Source organism: Pinus tabuliformis, chromosome 1_1 (assembly GCF_031772625.1).
Source record: "Pinus tabuliformis cultivar Carrire ecotype Pingquan chromosome 1_1, CPIR1, whole genome shotgun sequence".
NCBI lineage: Eukaryota > Viridiplantae > Streptophyta > Pinopsida > Pinales > Pinaceae > Pinus > Pinus tabuliformis.
In genome coordinates this window covers 873,714,508-873,722,399 of record NC_142297.1, presented here as the reverse complement: position 1 = coordinate 873,722,399, position 7,892 = coordinate 873,714,508, and the positions used below count along the sequence as shown (strand labels likewise).

The 7,892-nt window shown below is 33.1% G+C and overlaps 1 long non-coding RNA gene across 2 annotated transcripts in view; it reads left to right on the top strand.

Moving 5' to 3' along the window:
* The window catches only part of LOC149217097 (uncharacterized), a 42,018-nt gene extending 34,890 nt beyond the window's left edge, over window positions 1-7,128 (top strand). The window contains exon 3 of one of the 2 annotated variants that reach the window (XR_016251233.1): window positions 5,966-7,128. This is a non-coding gene — a long non-coding RNA (uncharacterized LOC149217097). The remainder of the gene's footprint in view (window positions 1-5,965) is intronic. The other variant, XR_016251232.1, reaches the window with a different exon arrangement.
* The last annotated feature ends 764 nt before the right edge of the window (window positions 7,129-7,892 follow it).

The following is a 7,892-nucleotide window of genomic DNA, read 5'->3' as shown; positions in this document are numbered from 1 at the left end:
TTGGTATGAATAAATTAAACTATTTAATACATTTTTTATTAATATATTCAAATATATTTAAAATATTTAAATATATGACAGAGACTTGGACGTTTTAATAAATTCAAAATTTACATATATATTTTATTGTTAAGAATAAATTAAACTATTTAATACATTTTTTATTAATATATTCAAATATATTTAAAATATTTAAATATATGACAGAGACAACTGAGTGTTAAAAATCATTTTTTTAAAATAATTTATATAACTTTAACATTCGATCTAGGTTTGAAGACAAACATAGATGGAGAAAAATCACCAGGAACTTCCGCCCAGTGGACATTTGGGAAGCTATTTCCATATATTTTGATTTAAACAATAAACAAGAAGCTTATTTCCACAACCAATCCCATATTTAATGCACACCAAATCATCCATTCCTTGAAAATCAAACCTTAAACTTAGACTTTGATATTCATAGACAAGAACCTTTTCCCTAATATAAATTGTGGCATTCTGGAAATCTCTATCATCTCTATGTGTGAGTAGTCTAAAAGTTGCTTGTCAATCTCAAATATGATAATATCACTAGAATTGAATATGTAAGAAGCTAGAAGCACTCGTAAACACAAGGAAATGACATGAAAGATGACAACTCGTTTTTAAAGTTAAATGTTTGAAAGGAATTTCCACCCCACTCCTCCGATGCAAGAAATCCTTCAACACAATCAATTCCTCTCGCATAGTCCAAAATTCTCTGGCATGCATCTGTCCATTCTCCCATGGCTACCACATGGATTCCACAACTTGAGATTTGAATCATAAACTTCTACTCTTCGCTCGTCCACTCTACCATGGCTACCACATAAGTGGTTGAGGTTATATTTTTTATTTAAGAAGGAAAGGTACAATCTTGTCTAGTTGTTTGTGATTTCCAATCTTTTCTAGGTGTTTGTGAAGAAACACTAAGCCATAAATTCTAATGAGTTCTTGTGATGGAACAAAATAAGCGATGGTTTCTGGTTGGGAGGTTGTGTTTGTGATGAAACACTAAGCCATAAAATCTAATGAGGTCTTGTGATGCAACATAATAAGCCATGGTTTCTGGTTGGGAGGTTCTTAGCAGGGAAGCTTAATTAGTGAACACAATGTTATGAAGTTTGAATTCCCATTTGTCAAGAATAGAAAAAAGAACGGGGTTATATATGAATTAGCTTGAAGAACATATTCTTTTAAGGTAAAAAAAAAATTATGTTTTTTTCTATGTCCTAGGGTCACACGAGAGATACAATGGAGAGTTATTTCCACACAAGATGAAGACATTAAGCATTTTTTTATACAACTAAATCACATGTTAGTAAACCTATATATTTTTATACTCCAAATGCATAGAAAAACAAAATTATAGACCATTTATATCAATGAGATCACGCATCCTACCTCCAAAATAGATAATATAAATAAGTTACACAATAAATCCTTAAAGAATTATAGAACTTACTACAAATACCTAAATGCATGCATGCATACCAAATCACCCTTCCTCATAAATTACATGTTTATTTATGTATTTCTTTCACATTTAACCCAATATGTGGCCCCACTACTTGTCATATTGCAATGCCCTCCTTGTAAAGCCTTTGTCCTCAAAGAATTTTAGTTAAGGGTGTTACATGTGATGAAACCAAATAATCGGATATCCTTATATTTCTATATTTCTCTTGTGGTTATCATGTTCTATCCTTCCAAACTTAGTTTCTCTTGGATTTATTCAATAATAGTTGGTTTTTACATAATTCTTCTAGCATTGACTCCATGTATTATTGTTGTGACTTCTCCAATTCATAGTAGTTGTCTTTAACCTCCATAATATTGATATTGACCTTTTTGACTTCCTTAATAATGTTGATAGCAATAAAATTCTTTGAATTTTTTCTTGGTAATGATATACCAATAAGGTTCCAATTTGAATTATTTCCCTCTCTTTGCATAACCAATCCACTTAAATATTTTTCATAGACAATTGTGATGTAGAGACCACATCGGGAATTCACTCATAAAAAGAAACACAAACTTTATTAAATTAATTTCTCTCCAAAATTGGGTTTACAAATGAATTACATAACAATTTATTCTTGAGTAAGAAAACTCTTGAATTCCTCAAAGAGAAAACTCATTCCTGGATGTTTTGAGGAAGTTGAGAAAAATCCTCTCAATTCTAGGAATCTATGCTAACTACTTAATATCTAATCAACTCTAGAAGTCTCCATAAAATCTAGACTTTCTAGAACATTCCAAATGAAATAAATTCATAAATACAAATAAGAGATGCCCTTACATCATACTATCAGTGAGGAAAATATATATTCTTATGTTTTCCTTCTCGAGTCCTTCAATACTGATACGATATTTTGAAATCTTTGTTGGTGTCATCCAAGTAGCATCTTTGACTGCTTGATTCTTGAATTTAACCAAGTATTGAAAATACTCTTTATTCTTCGTCTTTTTAGCCACACTTTTATCAATGATTGATTTAGTCTACTTTACTAGTGCTGAAGGTAGTTGTTTATCTCACTAAATTTTATATTAGTAGGTGAATCTACAGGATCATTTATTGGTTCCTTTAAGGGGTATAGATTTGAAACATTAAAGATTGGTGAGATACCAAAGACTTTGGGTAGTTCTATTTCAAAGCATTCGAGGAAAATTTCCTCAAAATTTTTTATGGTTTGATCTTTTTCAGTTTTAACTTATTATATTCCCCTTTAGGAAATGTTGCTTTCCAAAAATGTGCCACAACCAAGTCTCCAACATCAAAGTCCAAGTTTCTTCTTTTGGAGTCTTCTCTTCATTTATATTCGTTGCTACTTTCTTGTAATTGCTGCTTGACTTGGTCTTTTATTTCTTGGATATTGGCTGCAAAATCTTCACCATTTGCACTTCTAAATTCTTTTCTTCCCATCTCCTTACCTCGTAAATTCCTCTTGTATGCATTCCATAAATAATTTGGAATGGACTTAACCCTGTGCTTCTCTTAGGTGAGTTGTTATATGCAAATTCTGCCCAAGTAAGTACCCGATCCCATTGTCACTTCTATTTACCACCTTTCTCTGACAATCAGTGTGGGGATGATATGTTGAACTAAGAATAAGATTGGTTCTTAACGTTTTCCATAAATTTCTCCAAAAATGGCCCACAAACCCGGTGTCTCTGTCAAAAATAATACTTGTAGGTAATCCGTGCAATCTAACTATTTATTTGAAGAACAAGTTTGTTATGTTACTTGCATCAGTTGTCTTTTTATAAGCTATAAAGTGTGCCATTTTTAACAATCTATCAGCAACAAAAAATATTTAGTCACTTCCTCTTTGTGCTTTGGGCAATCCTAGTACAAAATCCATGCTTATAGAGTCCCACGGTAGCTTTGGTATTGGTAAAGGTTGATATGGTCTAGTGTTCTAACTTCTTCCTTTTGAATATTGACATATCCTGCATCTTTCAACAAATCTTCTTAAATATCCTTGCATGCGAAGCCAATAATAATTTTTTGTAACTATGCTACAGTTTTATTTTACCCAAAATGAACTGTGAAACCTCCACTATGTTTTTCTTTTAATAGATTTTCCCTCATTGAACATCTTGGAATGTATAACTATCTTCCTCTGAACATAAGGGATCATCTTTATACATATCTTTTAGTTCATCAAATCTTAAGACATTCACTTGGAATTCTTATAGAATTAAATTAATCCTGCGTATTGCATTTGCTACTTTATTTGATTGCCCACTTTTATGCTTGATAACAAATGTAAAATTTTGTGAGAATTAAATCCATTTAACATGTCTTTGACTCCTCAATTTTTTCTAATTGTTGATGTGTTGTAAATCATGATATCTGTGTAAAGGATGAATTATTTTGGCATAAGATAAATGTCTCCATTTTTTTTTTAAGTTTGTACAATGACATAGAATTCTTTTTCATAAGAAGAGTTTCTTCTTGGCTTCATTGAGTTTTTCACTATAGTAGGCTACTGCTCTTCCCTCGACTTAGATAAACTCCTATTACAGTTCCACTAGCATCAGTCTCAACCTAGAACAACTTGTTGAAATCTGGCAATGCTATAATAGGTTGTTTTGTAATCTTTTTCTTTAATAATTTGAAACTTTTATTAGCTTGTTCTGTCCAATGGAATGGTTTGTTTGTTTCTTTAATAGTTTCTACAATTGGAACACATATACCATTGAAATTTCTGATAATTTCTTTGTGAAAACTTTCCAATCCATGAAAAATTCTTACCTCTAGCCAATTGATTATCGCCTTCGCTTTTTCATGATGCATATTTAACCCTTCTTTTGAGATAAAAAAATCCAAATACAATAATTTTGTTTTCATGAAACTACACTTCTTTAAATTGATTAACAAATTTTCCTGTTGTAACTTTTTCAAAACCATATTAAGATGTCTTAGGTGTTTTTCTTTTGATTCACTATAAATTAAGATATCATCAAGATAAACTATAACATTTTTTCAAATGAATTATTTTAATACTTCATTCATTAACTTCATAAAGGTATTGGGAGCATTGGTAAGTCTGAAAGGCATTACCAACTATTTATATAGACCATTATTACTTTTAAATTTTGTTTTCCATTCATTAACTTCTCTGATTCCGATTTGATGACATCACTTTTTAAATCGATTTTAGAGAAATATGAAGCACCACTTAAACAGTCTATAAGATAATCAATACGAGGTAATGGAAACTTGTATGTGATTGTGATTTTGTTGATTGCTCGAGAATTTGTACACATTCCCCATCCACCATCCTTCTTTGGAGTTAACGCTATTGGAAAAATAAACAGACTTAAGTTTTCTTGGATGATATACTTATCCAAAAGTTCATCAACTTGATTTTTAATCTCTTCATTCTCCCTTGGAGTCATTTTGTAGGTTTCTTTGTTTGGAAGGTTGGAAACTGGAATTAGATCAATATGATGATTGATACTTCTAATGGGAGGAAAATTATCAAGCAAGTCATCCACTACAATATCAAATGAATTCATTCAACATATTTTTAATTTTTTCTCGAAGTCATTCCAATTTGTGCTTGTGAGGACTACCTTTGGCTTAACAATGAAAGCAAAATTTTTCTCCCCGTGCTTGAATCCTTAAAGGAACTCTTTTCCACTAATTACTATTACCTTGGATTGGTCTTCTTCTCGTGCTTTTTAATTCTTCAAAGGAAAGAGTACATGTTTTTCTCCATCCTTTTCAAAAAGTATAGGTGTTGCTCCTTCCATCAATGTATTGCTTTCCTGTCACAATGCCATAGTCTTCCAAGCAAATTATGACGCACATCAATAGGCATAACATCACAAAGAACTTTATCTTTATAGAATCCTATCTGGAAATCCACTTCACATTGTTCATTAAATAATATCTGATGTCCCTTTCGCAACTATGAGACTTTGTAGGGAGTAGGATATTTAGTTTTCCTTAAATTTAACTTTCTACCATTTCTGTGGATACTAGATTATGGTAACTCCCACTATCAATAATTACTTTACAACATTTTCCTTCTGATTCACAGAGAATTTTGAACAATGTTTTCCTTTGTGTAAGTTCCTTGACTTCTTTAGGAGACTTTAATAAAGCTCTTTTCATCATTAAGGATTCACTAGTTTAAGGTGCATTTTCATGTGTAGAGGATTGTATACTTTCTGAATTAATTTGTGCCATATGTATGCTACCCTAACTAGAAAATATTTCGAGACATTCATCAGATTTATGGCCAATCTTATTACATGTATAAAATATTACCACAAAAGATTGACCTCTACCTCTTTGATATGGACTTTGTTATTTGAAATCTCCTCTTGATGATGATTCTACTTGATGTGAAATGTTGCCTTCTTCTTTTTGAATGAGAAATTTCCTCCTCCCTTGGCGCCATGGTCGGCTCTCTTCCTCCTCTTGCAGATTTCTCGGTCGGCAGCCTTCGAATTCCATGATATCGACATGCCTCAGATGCAGTCGAGGGGTTACTTATCTGTGGTATCTGCGATACCCAGCCGGTTACCACGCGAGGTTTCCCATTTTTTGTTTCCTTTTTGCTATGTTTTATCTGATTTCAGGCTTGTCTTCTGATATATTTGACTCGCAACCCTCTGCAGGTTTGGTGAAGGTGGAACCGAGGGTCACGAGTTGCAACGATGGTGTGGCCTTACCTGGCTTGGCGCTTAGAAGTTTCTCGGGTAAGCTCCTTGGCATCCCTGCCTGGATTTTGTCCGAAAAGAAAGGTTTCTCGGGTTCAAGTTTGCAGATTTAGGTTTAACAATTCTGCAAAGCTAGATTTGGCTTCTGACCTGGAACTGAAAGGAATTTCCATGTTCGCGCTACTCTCCAGTTTCCTAGTTTTCTGATGGAGGTCTTCTCTTCTGAAAAAGTTGTAGACATTTTTCTAAAATCGAGCCTGTCTATGGTTATTTAAGACTATGGCCCTGTAATTGAGACTGCACTGTAAATTTGTTCATTTCTTCATTCTGGACATGTCTTGTTTTGTTTTGTGACAAGGACAGAAGTTTTTTTAAGTTTTCCATGTTGCCGATTTAATGTGGAATTATCTTTTTCTTGGAAAATATAACTGTGTGATCGTTTCTTTTTCTTTCCATGGCTAATAATTTCAGTTAGTTAACAACACTGTTATTTTCTAGTATGTCTGTACAGTTTTGTGAAAGTTGTTTGTTTTGAGGGCACATGTCAACCATTTTTAATAATCATGTTTAATTCTATTATAGCAGTACTGAGCTTGAGTTTGGGTTTAATTTTACCTTTGTTGAAAGGTGTAGAGTATAGGGTTTCTTCTGCCAAGGTTATGATTCTTGAGGCTTCAAGAATCTAGGCACGAGCTTAAACATTGTTATTATGTGATACTTAGGGTCTCGATTCTTGTGTATGGGTTTTAGGAAGGATCTACAGGGTTACAAAATTACAAAATTCGTGGTCTTCGTCTGTAAAATTGCCACCCAATTCGGCTTTAGGAAAAGACCCTGTTTAATTTTTGGAAGCTCATTCTCTGTTTTCTAGTTCAAGCTTGCTCACTGCTACATTCATGTATTAGTGCTATTTGTACACTAGCAACCTCAGTGATTTATCCCGGTTATAGTTTACTTGGTTCTTAGCTCGCCTAGGTGCAGGATTTACATGGGTTCTTGATTTCATACAAATAATTATGTTACACTGAATTCTTAATGTTAAGTTTATACACGCTCTCATATTACATAGAATTCTTATGTTAAGCATTATACATATACTTAATTTGCACAGAATTCTTATAAGTCTTTAACCAGTTTGTACATACCTCACCAATATTCTTTTAACAATACATAACTGCTTACACAGTCACTAATGCTACAGTTAGTGTCAGCGTGCCAGAGCTAACCTGTTCTGGTCAGATAGTCTTTCTCTGCCGCTTTTGCTCACAGTAAACAATTAAATCTATGTTACCCAATTAATTATTTTGTTTTTCTACGGTATTGAGTTTCGATATAATGGTATCCATTCCACATGAATTATAAACCCTATTGACACTGTGTTTCAGACACATATAAATTGAGAGCTCGCTCTCTCTGCAACACTCACATTTACCCAAAGCACAACAGTATCTATCACAGAATAGTGGTCGTAAGTGCTGCTTACCTGTGTTTTCCTAAGCAGTAGATTCCAACGATCACAATGACCTTTTCATTCTCTGCTTGTCTTCCTCCTCATAATGAGATTCGTCTTCAAGACCAAATCCCCCCCCAAGCTTGTTTGCAAGACTACAGTCTTCAACAATTTTTTCGCACTCAGTGCCAATGCTATCTAATCCTTACCATACGTAGCATTCCCCCTTTCTCCACCGTCT